At 41.8% G+C, this 17461-nt stretch overlaps 1 pseudogene; it reads right to left on the bottom strand.

The window, feature by feature from the left end:
- The window catches only part of LOC138071126 (large ribosomal subunit protein eL31-like), an 86246-nt pseudogene extending 69273 nt beyond the window's left edge, over positions 1 to 16973 (bottom strand).
- Between the last annotated feature and the right edge of the window lie 488 nt (positions 16974 to 17461).

The following is a 17461-nucleotide window of genomic DNA, read 5'->3' as shown; positions in this document are numbered from 1 at the left end:
CACTCAATCACGTTTGACTCTTTGTGACCCCATGGATTCCAGCACACCAGGCTTTCCTGTCCATCACCAACTCCTGGAGTTTAATCAGACTCATGTCCATTGAGTTAGTGATGCCATCCAACCATCTCATCCTCTGTCGTCCCCTTGTCCTCCCACCTTCAATCTCTCCCCACATCAGGGTCTTTTCAAATCAGTCAGTTCTTCTTCTGGAGAAGGTAAAAAAAAAAAAAAATAGAGACAGCACCTAATGACCCAAGTTTCATTCAACATATCCATTACCAAGCATGCAATTGTGATAAATTAGCTAGATATACAAATAGCATAGAGTAGGGCACTGTTTCCAAAGAATGGCATGCATACTTTTTGTGATATGTAAGATGATTTTAAGTGGTACATAAACTAATATTTGAACTTCCCTGGTGGCTCAGTGGTAAAGAATCTGCCTGCCAAGCAGGAGACATGGGTTCAAGCCCTGGGTTGGGAAGATTTCCCTGGAGAAGGAAATGGTAACCCACTCCAGTATTCTTGCCTGGGAAATCCTATGGACAAAGAAGCCTGGTGGGCTACAGTCCATGGGGTCACAAAGAGTCAGCAACAACTTAGCGACTAAAAAACAACAACAAACTATTACTTTGATGATAATATTTATACATTTATTTTATTGAATGGGTATACACACACATGGGTGGTATTAGAAAACTGTGATTACTCAGATTATATTGCCTAGGATAAGATTAAGTTTTCTAAAAAGGAAAGAGTAATTTTTTAAATTAAGTAAGTAATAATATAGATGTTAATATAGACGTGGCAAAATCATGAAAGTGGTACCCAAAGAACAAAATTTGGGAAACATTTGTGCTATAGTTAAGAATTCTCCCACGTTTTAATCCCCTGCTCTGCCACTTATAAGCTATGTGGCTTTGGGAAAGTCCTACTCATTGAGCCTCAGTTTTCTCATCCATGACATACACTTACCTCACAGGGATAAAAAATGAGAAAGATATAATCTTCCTCCCTGAAATAGATAGGTATATCCAAGTTAGGGCTTGAGTCATTCAACTGATCTTTCAAGCTAGTATAAAAGGAGGAGACAAAACATAGCAATCAAATAGCAGAGGCATGAAATGGGTCTGGGGTTGTTTATAATAGAGCCTTTGCTCAAACAATCTCCCAGGATATCAAAAATTACTTTTTTGTAGATGTTGGAAGAATACACTGGGTTTCACAACAGACTCATCTGGAATAAGAGACTGCTCTTCTAACATCCTCTGCATATCTCTGTACTTACCAAATTGGTTTAGAAGTTATATGTTTCCATGTCTGTTTCTGCCATCAGCTTGGGAGCATCATTACAACAACAACTATGACTTTTCATCTTTGTATCCCAACACCTCACAAAGTGCTTGTCCCAATGTAATGGCTCAATAAAGCGCTATTGAACTGAAAATAACAAGGCTTGTTTTTTTTTGTTTGTTTGTTTGTTTGTTTTAATTTATAGCCCTTAAAACCCTGGTAACTTTATGATGTAATATGCTATATCTTGACCCACATATCAGTGAGAACAGAGATCCATTACCTGACTTTTCAATGGCTCCAGAGTACTAGCTGCTACTGCTGCTGCTAAGTCACTTCAGTCATGTCCGACTCTGTGCGACCCCAGAGACGGCAGCCCACCAGGCTCCCCTGTCCCTGGGATTCTCCAGGCAAGAACACTGGAGTGGGTTGCCATTTCCTTCTCCAATGCATGAAAGTGAAAACTGAAAGTGAAGTTGCTCAGTTGTGTCTGACTCTTAGCGACCCCATGAACTGCAGCCTACCAGGCTCCTCCACCCATGGGATTTTCCAGGCAAGAGTACTGGAGTGGGGTGCCATTGCCTTCTCCGTCAGAGTACTAGAGGAAATGTCTATTTCATTAATGATACTGGATATAATGAAAATGGGAAAATTCCAAGGTGAATATAATGCAAAGGGAAACCACATGATTCTCTCCCACAAATAAGCACTTTGAGAAAAACCAGAAATCCTTGGGTAGAGAAAAGAAAACTCTACTGCCCAATGATGACAGGTTCCATATCCCATTCTTACAATTTACTTTATTGATATGAATACATTTCTGTCATTTCCTTAATGAAATCTGGTACTTGTGGCATGAGACTGAAAACATTGCATCTCCCCCCCATCACCGGCTCTACTTTCCCTTATGATTGTAGCTAATGAATAAGAAGAGGGAGATAATCAGTATCATTGTTAGCTAACTTTTTGGAAGAAATCAACATGGAACCACCTTACCTTAATCTTTATTGTCAAGAACAGAAGACCTTAAAATACCCCTGGTTACTATTCCATAATAGATTAACTATAGAAAATAGCACTGGGACTTCCCTTGTGGTACAGTGGTTAAGAATCCACCTGCCAACTTATGTCCTCTGGTCCAGCAAGATCCCACATGCCATAGAGCAACTAAGCTCATGCACCACAACTACTGAGCCCACAGCCTAAGGCCCATGCTCTGCAACAAGAGAAGCCACTGCAGTGAGAAGCCCATGCACAGCAACAAAGAGTACCCCCCATTTGCTGCAACTAGAGAAAGCCCATGCAAAGTAATGAAGACCCATCACAATCAAAAACAAATAAATAACTTTTAAAAAGAAAAGAAAAAGTAATTAGCCTCAAATTAAAATAAATAAATTAAAAAAGAAAAGAATGCATTGTCCACTCATAATATCAGCTAAGAGATAAATATATATAAATGAGTTATATTCTAATACTTGGAATTAGGAAGCAAATTAGTTACTCCATTATTTTTCTAGCCTTTTGACACAACTTCAGTAAGTTTCTTTCCTGCTTATAAGTGAACAATTTTGAAGGGTGAAAAGACTCCAAGAATCTTTTCAATGTCAGATTCCTTAGAATTGTAGACTACTAATTTTGGAGCACTTGAACAATAACCAGATAGTGATCATGGCTTACTTGGTGGATATAACTTGATTAAAACTGTGTTGAGACATGGCCACTAACATTTCACATGGAAAATTAACATTTAAAGATCTGTGATATAGTAAATAGGAAAAACAAATATTTTAGATCTAGTTAATATTTTCTTCTTTCATAAACATATGATCATTGATATACTTATTTATTTATTTTTTTGAAGCCCCCTCCGACCTCCCACCCCACACCATCCCTCTGGATCATCCCTGTGCACCAGCCCCAAGCATCCTGCATCCTGCATCCTGCATCAAACATAGACTGGCGATTCATTTCTTACATGACACTATACATGTTTCAATGTAGAAGAGATGTAGTAAATTAAAAAATTGGGAAACACACCTAGGAAAGTGTTGTAATAAGGACTTTCTGATCATCCCAGGTATGAAGGCTGTTTGATTTGGTTCTAACTTTGTACTATGGTAGGCACAGTAAACAAACTGTTAACAATCAGTTAACAAATGAACCAAAGCCCAAATGTGAGACATCTCAATGACAGTCTTTTAGTTAACTTGATGTTGTTGAAAGAACATCTTTTTTTTTACTTAAATTATTACCTCTGACATTTCAGAAAATAATAAAAGGAACAGAGTGGAAGTCAATGGGCCTGAATTCTAATCCTTAGCTCTATCTTTAGCTTGTTTTACCTTGCCTTTTGACCTTTTGGATACTTATTTTTCACATGAGTATACTGAAAACAACATCTGCTTCATAAGATGGGCTTGAAAATTAATGAGATGATATCTGAGAAGTACTTGAATATCAGGTGCTCTGTAAATTCTAGGTACTGTTATTCAATATTAAAATCCATTATCCTTCTCAGAACCACCTAACTAACCTGCTGTATCTGTGGTCTGATAGCACATAGGTGTAAACAAGAAAATATCAAACTGGACACCATGTCCTTCTCACTTTAATAAATTTTACTCAAATTTCATTAGGAACTAGCCATACTTTTCTTCCTGAAGTTTTTTATTCAGAATGTTGAACAATCAGCTTATTAAGAGTGCATGGCCACCATTGATGGGTATTTTGAAAATCGGTTGTTCTTGAATGTGAATTCTTAACAATACTAAGGATGAAGGATTTCCACGTTTTAGGAAAGTCCACCCTTGACCAATTTTTTTCTCTCTGCAGAGAAGAAGTACATATCTCCAAAATCCAGAAAGAATCTCTTGTAGTAATGAAAGCACTGTCAGGGAGTAAATATTATGAGGTTGAAGTTGCAAATTAACACAATAAAGGCCATATGGATGGCCTGATATTGATCTGTAGTTGACAGTACCCTGGAGGAATGTAAGTTTTTGTTTTAGTAAATTGAAAACTTGTGCACTGAAACAATGACAATAATGATAAATGATTTCTAAGCAGGTGCTTTTCATGTATGATCTCATTTGATGCATGATGAAAATATTTCTGAGATTAATGTTATATATCTGAAAATCAAGGCTCAGTAAAGTTTGCTACCAAGTCCAAGACCTAGTGAGTGACAGATCTAATATTTAACCCAAATCATCTGAATACAGATTTGATATATTTTCCATTCTACTGTGATAACTGAATACATAGATATTCAGAGAAACACCTCCCCCCCTTCTCTTACAGTGAATCTGAAGTTTTTTGCTCTTTGTTAAGACCACGTGGCTAGCCAGTGCCCCTGTCTGTCTGCACTTGTGTAGCGACAGTTTCTTTTTTTTGTATATATTTACTTCTTTTAATTGGAGGCTAATTACTTTACAATATTGTATTGCTTTTGCCCTATATTGAGATGAATCCGCCATGGGTGTACATGTGTTCCCCATCCTGAACCCCCCTCCCACCTCCCTCCCCATACCATCTCTCTGGGTCATCCCAGTGCATCACCAAGCATTCTGTATCATGCATCAAACCTGGACTGACAATTCATTTCACATATGATAATACACATGTTTCAATGCCATTCTCCCTAATCATCCCACTCTCGCCCTCTCTCACAGAGTCCAAAGTACTATTCTATACATCTGGGTCTCTTTTGTGTTATTGTTAATTTCCCCTTTCATACTTGTTAGCATTTGTCTTACATATTGCGGTGCTCCTATGTTGGGTGCATATATATTTATAATTGTTGTATCTTCTTCTTGGATTGATCCTTTAATCATTATGTAGTGGCCTTCTTTGTCTCTTTTCACAGCCTTTGTTTTAAAGTCTATTTTATCTGATATAAGTATTGCTACTCCTTCTTTCTTTTGGTCGCTATTTGCATGGAATATCTTTTTCCAGCCCTTCACTTTCAGTCTGTATGTGTCCTTTGTTTTGAGGTGGGTCTCTTGTAGACAACATATATAGGGGTCTTGTTTTTGTATCCATTCAGCCAGTTTTGTCTTTTGGTTGGGGCATTCAACAGTCTGGACCCCTCAGAGATGTTCACAGAGATGTTCACAGAGTTACACAGAGAAGAGAAGAGGGAAGAAGGAGACAGAGGTGACTAGGAGGAGAAGGGGAATCAAAAGTAGAGAGACAGATCCAGGCAGTAATCAGTTCCCTAAGTGTTTTCCACAGCCTGGAATACCCAAAGAGTTTCACAGAGTTAGGTAGAGAAGAGAAGGGGGAGGGAGGAGATAGACGTGACCTGGTGGAGAAAAAGGAAAGTCAAAAGGGGGAGTGAGCAATCAAGCCAGTAATCACACTCCCAAGTAAAAATGGGTATTGAGGATTGGGTTCTTAAAGCTATGCAATTGATAACAAATACCAAAAATCAAAGATTAAAAATCTAGAGTAGATGCTAGATGCTCAAAAATACAATATTAAAAAAACAAAACAAAGTCACAAAAATTATCAAATATATATATATATGATGTTTGCTTTAAAATAGGGTCTTTTTTTGTAAGGTAATAGTAGATTATAAAAATGAAAATTAAAGGAGTAATAGAGGACTTAAAAATTTTTTTAAATTAATTTAAAAAATGATAATAGTAAAAATATATCTAGGAATTTCTCTGGAGCTGTTGCAGACAGTGTGGGGTCAGTTCAGTTTCAGATAGTTCCTTGATCTGGCTTATACTTCTCAAGATCTATAGGCCCCTTCCAATGTAGTCAGTGCTAACTACAGGGTTTTAATCTGTTGCACCTGTCACTTTCAAAGCTGTTCCCTCTGTTTATTTTAGTTTCTTGTGTTTGCTGGTCTCTTCAGTGTCTAATTTCTGCCCTGACACAAGGGGGCGAAGGTGGTCACTTATTTAGGCTCACTTGTTCAGTCGTGCTGTGGGGAGGGAGGAACACTGCAAACAAATAACACTGGCATCTGTGGGGAGTGCTCCAGTGTCTCAGCCACACTGGGCTTCCCCCAACTCGTGGTGTGTGTGCTTTCCTGGTCTACACTGCTCAGGCTCTAGGTTGCTCTGCCGGGGAACTGTCTGAGGTGGGCCCTGGCTTGCATGCACTTCCCAGGTCTAAGCCGCTCATGTTCAGATTCTTGGGTACTCCGCAAAGGTGCATACTCGGTTGGGCCTTCGTATTGTGCCCTTCCCATGTCCGAGCAGTTAGTTTTTTATTTTTCTCCTCCCGGTTATGTTGCCCTCTGAGATTCCAAAACTCCCCACAGACCCGCCGATGAGAGTGTTTCCTGGTATTAGGAGACTTCTTCTCTTTCAGGACTCCCTTCCCGGGATGGATCTCCATCCCTAACTCTTTTGTCTCTCTTTTTATCTTTTATATTTTGTCCTACCTCCTTTCGAAGATAATGGGCTGACTTTCTGGGTGGCTGGTATTCTCCACCAATGTTCAGAAGTTGTTTGTTGTTTTGTGGAATTTCCTCAGCGTTCAAATGATCTTTCAATGAATTTATGGGGGGAGAAAGTGGTCTCCTCATCTTATTCCTCCACCATCTTAGGACTGCCCCCCCCCCCCGATTCTGGTTTTGTTTTAAACACCAATGTTTATTTAGTTATGTTTGGGGTTCATTTTAAACTTTTAAAACAAGTTGCAATTTTCCCTATCAATTAGAATATCAAAACCTCTAAAGGAAGTCACTGTCATCAAAAGGCAAAATATGGACAACCTACATAAATCAACACTGTTCTTCAGGTGCTGAGCAAAGAGACAGCACCACACTGGAGATACAAAATGGAAAGTATTTTTAAATGTTTTTTTTTTTTTCAGAAATACATTAAAAGAAAAACATTTTCAGAAATACATAAACTCAAGAGAAAAAAATTGGGCAAGGCAGGATACTAGAAAGACCTTAATCACTCAGTGCTATGGGGCTACAAATGGGGCATGATCAAGGATGGATAGAATGTTCTTTTTGTTTTTAATTTTTTTGGTCCTATGTAGAACTCTAATGAGTTACCACCATGGGGAAACAGTGGAAGCAGTGTCAGACTTTATTTTGGGGAGCTCCAAAATCACTGCAGATGGTGACTGCAGCCATGAAATTAAAAGACGCTTACTCCTTGGAAGAAAAGTTATGAGCAACCTAGACATTCAAAAGCAGAGATGTTACTTTGCCAACAAAGGTCCGTCTAGTCAAGACTATGGTTTTTCCAGTAGTTATGTATGGATGTGAGAGTTGGACTGTGAAGAAGGCTGAGTGCCGAAGAATTGATGCTTTTGAACTGTGGTGTTGGAGAAGACTCTTGAGAGTCCCTTGGACTGCAAGGAGATCCAACCAGTCCATTCTGAAGGAGATCAGCCCTGGGATTTCTTTGGAAGGAATGATGATAAAGCTGAAACTCCAATACTTTGGCCACCTCATGTGAAGAGTTGACTCATTGGAAAAGACTCTGATGCTGGGAGGGATTAGGGGCAGGGGTAGAAAGGGACGACAGAGGATGAGATGGCTGGATGGCATCACTGACTTGATGAACATGAATCTGAGTGAACTCCAGGAGTTGGTGATGGACAGGGAGGCCTGGCGTGCTGCAATTCATGGGGTCACAAAGAGCTGGACACGACTGAGTGACTGAACTGAACTGAACTGAACTGAACTGAACTGAAGAACTGTCCTGGAGATAATTAGACTAAGGATTTGAAGTAAATGAATTCCCTGATATTGATCATTTTTATTCTTGTGTATGATAAGAATTTTATGAAAATATTTGGGCCTTCCCTGATAGCTCAGTTGGTAAAGAATCTGCCTTCAATGCAGGAGACCTTGATTCGATTCCTGAGTCTGGAATATGTGTTGCAGAAGGGATATCCACTCCAGTATTCTTGGACTTCCCTTGTGGCTCAGCTGGTAAAGAATCCACCTGCAATGCGGGAGACCTGGGTTTGATCCCTGGGTTGGGAATATCCACTGGAGAGGGAAAGGCTGCCCACTCCACCATTCTGGCCTGGAGAATTCCATGGACTGTATAGTCCATGGGATCACAAAAATTTGACACGACTGAATGACTTTCACTTTCATTGGATGAAAGGAATTTAATTTCAAAGGAGACCAAGAAAAACTAACACCAGATCACCTGCAAGTAGATGTGCCTGTGTGGTACCTCGGGATCATCTTGCACACCTGGAACAAAATTTTCAGCAAGAAGAGCTCTTGGTAAAGCCCTGTGCATTGTCAAAGACAGTGTCATGGGCCAGTTTGAAAACAGCACTTTTAGTAAGTGATGTATTTTCTATCATGGTCATTGTATTTGGTGAGAAGCCATTTTATGAAACCTACATCACTACAATATACTTAATTATGCTTGGACGTTATGCATTTGTAAATTCAGAAATAAAGCAGGAGCAATACTAAAGAATATTTAAAACACACTACAGTTAAGACAGCAAGTGAAGACTGGAGGTCCAAGGATGATTAAAACACAGGAAATCTAAGAAAGGGAGGAACAATGGGATTTGATGTTGAAGAGGATAAGACCAAATAAGCAAATGTGATTAGTGACTTCAAAAGGTGATTAACAGAAAGGGCAGCTTGTGAGCAATCATGATCTAACAGTGTGGTTTACCGAAATGATAAACTAAGAGAAAGAACTTTACTGATATAAAAACAAATGGAAACCATCAACTCAGACAAAATAGTTTTACTAGGACACACAGATGCTATTCAATGGAGGAGGAAATGGCAACCCACTCCAGTGTTCTTGCCTGGGAGATACCATGGACAGAGAAGCCTGACGGGCTATAGCCCAGGGTGTCCCAAGAGTCAGACATGACAGCGACAAAACAACCACCACCCCACTCAATTTTTTCAACATTACTTGTGTCAGGGAAATCATTTGGAAACAGAATCGAGGACCCAAACACAGCACAGAAATAACTAGAGCAAAATGTTCATGAAACATTCTTTCAAAAAGTATCCAAAGCAGAAGAAACTGAAGTTATTAACTGAAGTGACTGCTTCAGATTAATCACATTTGGTTTCTTCCCAAGAATACATCCTCCTATCTTTGAAGAAATGGAAGCATTCTTGACTTGCAGATCAGCATCATGAGGATTCTGGAAGCATCCAATCAGAGAAGCCCAATTGCCACTAAGAATTGGTTCAGCCAATGAAAAGCCCTGCAGATTCTGAGGCACAGCCATTGACTCAAAGGATGAACACTTGTCCTGGGCTGAAGCAAAAGAAGTCTTCCAGGAACGTCCAACCTTTGAGATTGAAGTGGGAAAGGGATGTGATTCCTTGCCATTAACAGTTATTATAATAATCACCCCTTGCCTAGATCCTGTTTTCCTTCTCTAGCTATAAAATTTTTGAAGTATTCTTTGTTCTTCTCCAAGCAATCCACCTGACAGAAATAGAACCCACTAGGTTGTCTTGGCAGGAAGAAATCACACCCAGCTTTTAGTACAGGGATCAAGGAAATGGGCAGCTCCTGGTTCCTGATCCATTGTTTTCCTCATTCTTCTGTCACACCTGGATGAGAGGAGAATGAGTGTGGGGTGGGGGAAAAGCAACTTTGAAAAAACTGTGCATTTATGATTTTTCCATATTGTAAGGAAGTTAAAAAGTAGGATCACTGGTGGACATTAGTGGAGCAAGAAAGCACCCCAGATCCCTGTTAGCAGGTCATGAATCCAGGCCTTGGCCTCTGGCATTGTGATAAGGCCATTCATCATCCAAGGTAAGGAGCAGCACCTGTGCTTTGCTGGAGCAGCCATGAAGAGATACCCCACGCCCAAGGTAAGAGAAACCCAAGTAAGCTGGTAGGTGTTGCAAGAGGGCATCAGAAGGCAGACACACTGAAACCACACTCACAGAAGACTAGTCAATCTAATCACACTAGGACCACAGCCTTGTCTAACTCAATGAAACCAAGCCATGCCTGCAGGACAACCCAAGATGGGTGGGTCATGGTGGAGAGGTCTGACAGAATGTGGTCCACTGGAGAAGGGAATGGCAAGCCACTTCAGTATTTTTTCCTTGAGAACCCCATGAACAGTATGAAAAGGCAAAATGACAGGAAACTGAAAGAGGAACTTCCCAGGTCTGTAGGTGCCCAATATGCTACTGGAGATCAGTGGAGAAATAACTCCAGAAAGAATGAAGGAATGGAGCCAAAGCAAAACAATACCCAGCTGTGGATGTGACTGGTGATAGAAGCAAGATCCAATGTTGTAAGGAGCAATACTGCATAGGAACCTGGAATGTCAGGTCCGTGAATCAAGGCAAATTGGAAGTGGTCAAACAAGAGACGGCAAGGTTGAACATCAACATTCTAGGAATCAGCGAACTAAAATGGACTGGAATGGGTGAATTTAACTCAGATGACCATTATATCTACTACTGTGGGCAGGAATCCCTCAGAAGAAATGGAGTAGCCATCATGGTCAACAAAAGAGTCTGAAATGCAGTACTTGGATGCAGTCTCAAAAATGACAGAATGATCTCTGTTCGTTGCCAAGGCAAACCATTCAATATCACAGTTATCCAAGTCTATGCCCCAACCAGTAACGCTGAAGAAGCCAAAGATGAAGGGTTTTATGAAGACCTACAAGACCTTTTAGAACTAACACCCAAAAAAGATGTCCTTTTCATGATAGGGGACTGGAATGCAAAAGTAGGAAGTCAAGAAACACCTGGAATAACAGGCAAATTTGGCCTTGGAATGTGGAATGAAGCAGGGCAAAGACTAATAGGGTTTTGCCAAGAAAATGCACTGGTCATAGCAAACACCCTTTTCCAACAACACAAGACTCTACACATGGACATCACCAGATGTTCAACACCGAAATCAGATTGATTGTATTCTTTGCAGCCAAAGATGGAGAAGCACTATACAGTCAACAAAAACAAGACCTGGAGCTGACTGTGGCTCAGATCATGAACTCCTTATTACCAAATTCAGACTTAAATTGAAGAAAGTAGGGAAAACCGCTAGACCATTCAGGAATTACCTAAATCAAATCCTTTATGATTATACAGTGGAAGTGAGAGATTTAAGGGCCTAGATCTGATAGATAGAGTGCCTGATGAACTATGGAATGAGGTTCGTGACATTGTACAGGAGACAGGGATCAAGACCATCCCCATGGAAAAGAAATGTAAAAAAGCAAAATGGATGTCTGGGGAGGACTTACAGATAGCTGTGCAAAGAAGAGAGGCCAAAAGCAAAGGAGAAAAGGAAAGATATAAGCATCTCAATGCAGAGTTCCAAAGACTAGCAAGAAGAGATAAGAAAGCCTTCTTCAGCGAACAATGCAAAGAAACAGAGGAAAAGAACAGAATGGGAAAGACTAGAGATCTCTTCAAAAAAATTAGAGATACGAAGGGAACATTTCATGCAAAGATGGCCTCAATAAAGGACAGAAATGGTCTGGTCCTAACAGAAACAGAAGATATTAAGAAGAGGTGGCAAGAATACACAGAACTGTACAAAAAAGATCTTCACGACCCAGATAATCATGATGGTGTGATCACTAAACTAGAGCCAGACATCTTGGAAAGTGAAGTCAAGTGGGCCTTAGAAAGCATCACTATGAACAAAGCTAGTGGAGGTGATGGAATTCCAGTTGAGCTGTTTCAAATCCTGAAAGATGATGCTGTGAAAGTGCTACACTCAATATGCCAGCAAGTTTGGATAACTCAGCAGTGGCCACAGGACTGGAAAAGGTCCGTTTTCATTCCAATTCCAAAGAAAGGCAATGCAAAAGAATGCTCAAACTACCACACAATTGCACTCATCTCACATGCTAGTAAAGTAATGCTCAAAATTCTCCAAGCCAGGCTTCAGCAGTACGTGAACTGTGAACTCCCTGACGTTCAAGCTGGTTTTAGAAAAGGCAGAGGAACCAGAGATCAAATTGCCAACATCCACTGGATCATGGAAAAAGTAACAGAGTTCCAGAAAAACATCTACTTCTGCTTTATTGACTATGCCAAAGCCTTTGACTGTGTGGATCACAATAAACTGTGGAAAATTCTGAGAGATATGGAATACCAGACCACCTGACCTGCCTCTTGAGAAATCTGTATGCAGGTCAGGAAGCAACAGTTAGAACTGGACATGGAACAACAGACTGGTTCCAAAGAAGAAAAGGAGTACGTCAAGGCTGTATATTGTCACCCTGCTTATTTAACTTATATGCAGAGTACATCATGAGAAACACTGGACTGGAAGAAACACAAGCTGGAATCAAGATTGCCGGGAGAAATATCAATAACCTCAGATATGCAGATGACACCACCCTATGGCAGAAAGTGAAGAGGAGCTAAAAAGCCTCTTGATGAAAGTAAAAGAGAAGATCGAAAAAGTTGGCTTAAAGCTCAACATTCGGAAAACAAAGATCATGGCATCCGGTGCCATCACTTCATGGGAAATAGATGGGGAAACAGTGGAAACAGTGTCAAACTTTATTTTATGGGCTCCAAAATCACTGCAGATGGTGACTGCAGCCAGTTATGACCAACCTAGATAGTACATTGAAAAGCAGAGACATTACTTTGCCGACTAAGGTCTGTCTAGTCAAGGCTATGGTTTTTCCTGTGGTCATGTATGGATGTGAGAGTAGGACTGTGAAGAAGGCTGAGCACTGCAGAATTGATGCTTTTGAACGGTGGTGTTAGAGAAGACTCTTGAGAGTCCCTTGGACTGCAAGGAGATCCAACCAGTCCATTCTGAAGGAGATCAACCCTGGGATTTCTTTGGAAGGAATGATGCTAAAGCTGAAGCTCCAGTATTTTGGCCAACTCTTGTGAAGAGTTGACTCATTGGAAAAGACTCTGATGCTGGGAGGGATTGGGGGCAGGAGGAGAAGGGGACAACCGAGGGTGAGATGGCTGGATGGCATCACGGACTCGATGGACGTGAGTCTGAGTGAACTCCGGGAGACGGTGATGGACAGGGAGGCCTGGTGTGCTGCGATTCATGGGGTCACAAATAGTCGGATGTGACTGAGCGACTGAACTGAACTGATTTTCATGACTTCTGCTGTTGCATCAGGATTCTTCTGAAATCTTATGAGCCGTCCTTAAGTAACTCTCGCGCTTCCAACATCTTCCTACAGAAGGGTAGTGAAAAACAATGTCAGATCTTGTGTGTTGAAGTCAGCCAAGTACTATTTGGCTTTGGGAAGACATGATACTTCTCCAAGTATTTTACATACGCCATTGGTAAGTTGGTAATTTACCATTGTTAATTCCCTTAAGGGGGAATTATGTTCATTAGTTCTGTGCTGTTTATAATGGTTGCAACGCCATAGTGAGTTGTGTTACTTCTAGGAACTCAGTGACTTTTTCTAGATGGGATATACCCAGAGTAGTGAATGGCTTTACACAAGGTCACAGAGCTACTGACTAGACTTGACTCCAGGAACCTGGCTGATCTCTGGAATCTCATTCCAATGTCATATCACCCTTTCATTTCTAGAGCATATCTGAGGCACCTAGAAACTATGCTTCTCTGAATTTTCCTACTGGACAGAGAATTGTTTAAAATAAAAGGAAATAAAACCTAGCTTCCCTTCTCCTACCAACATCTCCACCTCCAACATGGGATGCCAGACACTGAGGGTTATTTCTGCTTCCCCTCTAACCACATGTTTTCCTGACTACCCCCTATCGGGGATGGATTCCCTTCTGCTATGCTCCTCAAACGACAGGACACAGCTCTGTCACAACATTTAATATACTTTCAATATCAGTCGAAAGTATCTGCTTCCTTTTTCTAGTCACTAACCAGTTCACAGAGTCAGCTTGTGCTTTTGTGATTCCCAGCAGCTAGCAGTGCCTGATGTCGTAGGTAGTCAGTAAATGTTTGTTGACTAAAGGAATGCAGGTGGGCTCTAAAGCCTACAATGAAATTTCCTGAACTTCATGAGGATAGCATAATTAAAATACTGTGGTTGGAGAACTGAAAATGACTTGAAAGTGGCCATAGCACTTTTTTCTTTTTTTCCCTGTACTAATAAGCAGTTACCAATTTTTATCCTGTTGCCCAGAAGAAGAAACAAAATAATACTGCGACATAATGTTGCACAGTTTACATGGATGATTTCACACAGATCTGACAGTTTTATTGCCTTTCTGAGAGTTCACCTTTCCCCGGTTCTGGGAAGTTGGGAGCAGGCACATGATCACCCTTCTAAAGGATCTCTAAAAGCCTGGGAGGTGAGTGCTGTTTATGTTGCTGATGGACAAAGAATAGACCCATTAGTGGAATTTTGAGTCAACTTCCATGCCTCACTCAGTTCAGGACACAAGTGTGCCAGGATCAGAGCTCAGGTCTCTCCCTGACACCCGTGGAAAGTTTCATGCTCCTTGTGTCCCAAGGCTTCCCTAAGCAGGGCTTAGGGGAGGCTACTGTGAGGAGAAGCAGGGAATGGGTAGGATGCTCCCGAGGCCCGCCAGTCAAGGCAGGGGAGAGTCTGGGTGATCCTTGCTCCCCCACTAAGGCTAATAACGTCTGGCAGCCAAGGCAGGAGGAGAGCTGGAACCTAGAACTCAGCCAAGGATGGGCTCTTCCCTGTGTCTTAGTGTGGGAGGCCTCTGGAACATCTGGCGGGCCCAATGAGACAGTTCATAGACCCCTAAAGCACTCACCTGTAGGAGACCTGCCTCTAGTGGCTGGGCAAGTCCTAGCTGAGCCCAGTCCCGCCACCCTGATTCCCTCAGGCCAATGGCCGGAAGTGTTGGCATTGTGTTTTGCTGAGGATTACCAGCCTTTTAGACTGTGAGATCATTATCATGGGTTCTCAGGCCAGTGTAAAGGCATACAAATTTGGAGTCCACCGAATGAAATGTAAAATACCCTCTGCTCTCTCCATCACCACACGTGATGCAGGCGTGCAGCAGAAGTTATCTCCATACCTAATAATTCAATGCAGGCTTGATAAACGGTCCTCGTTTTTACCAAGGACCTATTGGAGGGAAATGCTCTGCCTTGATTACAAGAGAGTGCAAGCCTTTTCAGGCCAATGATCCTCTTCAATGGATGTTTGTTTAACCCCTGTTTGTTTAACAATTTCTCTTGAAAATAGCTGGGGACCCACTGAATCCAACTTCTTTTATTATCTAAAGGTTTTTGTCAAGCAGCCTCCCTCTGCAAGTCCAAGTAAGGACGCAGGTGTCCCTCCTCTGGTGTCTACTTCTCTCTGTCCTCCCACCCACCCATTCAGAGCCATTCCTTGTTTACTTAATCTCACATAGAAGTCAACTCAGACTTGATTTCCGGCCAGGACACTTACTTATGTGGGGAGCTTGGGTTGTACTTAACCAAATGTCTCAGAGCCTCAGTCTTCTTGACAGGGAGACTTTCACCTGCTTGTCCTGTGAGGAAAATATAAGAACAGAGTTTAAGTTCTAGATAGATGAGCATAACATATCCAGCAGAGTACCTGCTACCTAGAATCCTAAAGTGCTTAAATAAAAAAGGTTTTCTATGGCGATTTGTGTGGAGCTGGCTCCTGAAGAGTGAGGAGGGTTAAAATGTGACCCCAAACTCTATGACATTACAAATGAATGAAGAGCTGAGTGCCTATAGAAGGCTGCACCTGATCACAACCATGATGAACATCATGAAGGTTCAGGGAATGGGAAGAGAAACAGCCTGAGAACCCACCGTAGGCCTGTACCAGACACTGCACTTGTCAGGCTTCGTCTACACTCTCATTCAGTCCTGATCACAGCCCCTCTGTAGGGGCATTGTCACCTTTTTACATGTGCAGGTGAAGACGCTGAAGGTTAGGGGAGTTACAGTAGGCTGTGGTCATGAAGTCATCTTCATCAAGGAGTAAGGATTGGAGCCAAAACTGGGAAGGTGAATAAGATTAGGAAGGGAGAGGGCGAGGGGCGAATTTTCACTGGAGTGAGGAGGAACAGCTGGCCCACAGAGACCTGAGTTGGCAATGCCCAAAGACACCAAGGAAACGTGGCATTCCATCTGCGTTATTTCACTGAGTCCTCACAACAATCTTATAGACCCTCTTCCACAGAGGAGGAAACTGAAGTTCAGAGAGGCCAAGTCACTTATCCAAAGCACCACATCTAGGAAGGACAGCTGGCGTTTCAATCCAGGTCTAACTGGACTCCCAAACTTCTGTCCTTAATCACTCTTACTGCCGATTATAGTCGCACTGCTCAAAGTATTTACAGGACCCAAACAAACAGTGTCACCCTGTTGTGTGTCTATTCCCTGTTCATGTGCTATGCAGTACTATTTGTCTCTAGAGATCAAAGGCACCAGAATTCCGAGGAGAACAAAACTTGGAAGAGTGAGGCATTCTCCTTTTCTCACTCACCCCTCGTGCTCTTTAATTCCCCAGTCCCAAGTGATGTCTTTACTCTTTCCCCAGGGTTTTTCCCTTGAAGTGTGTCCACATGCCCTGATTTTCCCTGTTGTCCCAGCACAATTCTTTGTAGTGGTCCTTTGACTCTCAAAAGGGTCTGCATAATTGGACAAGAAATTATACAGTGATCATCCCTATGAAGAGGTGAACAGCTTCACACATCATGTCCCTGTGCAACCCTGGCATACCTGCTGGGCAGGTGCTCCTGCGTGAGATTCGAGGTCGACCTGAGGGGAGTAGCACACCTCTCCATGAGATGGAATATAGGAGAAATACATTGTAAAGGTGCTTTTGAGGGTTTTTGTGTACATTCTAGTTTGTTGGTCCTTGAGCAGTCAAGAAACAGGGGTAGAAGTATGCCTGGAATGCAGAATGTGCTCTACTTGGGAGCCAGTGCCATTGAATACAGATACCCTCTCAGCACAGTTGTGCATAAAATATGTGGAGCATGGAGAATTGAGGACTCTAACAAAAACAGGTGATAAAAGACTAGGTATGGGTTCAGGCTCACTCCAGTAGCCCCTGCTTAGCCTTAAATCAGAGTCTAGCTAGGCCCTGGGTGTGGACTTATACAGGGAAATTGAAACCCCCAGGACACAGTAGGACTTCAGGGACTGTTGAAGGAATCCAGTGGCCAAGGGTAGAGAAGTCATGAGAAAAGAGAGCTCTGACAATGCTGGCAGCCGTCCTCATGAGTCTGTGTGGGAAAGGACCTAATTAATGGCCCAGGAAACCTACCTGAGTAAGGTATTTCCTCCCCAGAATG

This window comes from Capricornis sumatraensis, chromosome X (genome assembly GCF_032405125.1).
Source record: "Capricornis sumatraensis isolate serow.1 chromosome X, serow.2, whole genome shotgun sequence".
In the NCBI taxonomy this organism is placed as follows: domain Eukaryota; kingdom Metazoa; phylum Chordata; class Mammalia; order Artiodactyla; family Bovidae; genus Capricornis; species Capricornis sumatraensis.
The sequence above is the reverse complement of the archived record's forward strand: the minus strand, read 5'-3'. Positions and strand labels throughout refer to the sequence as shown.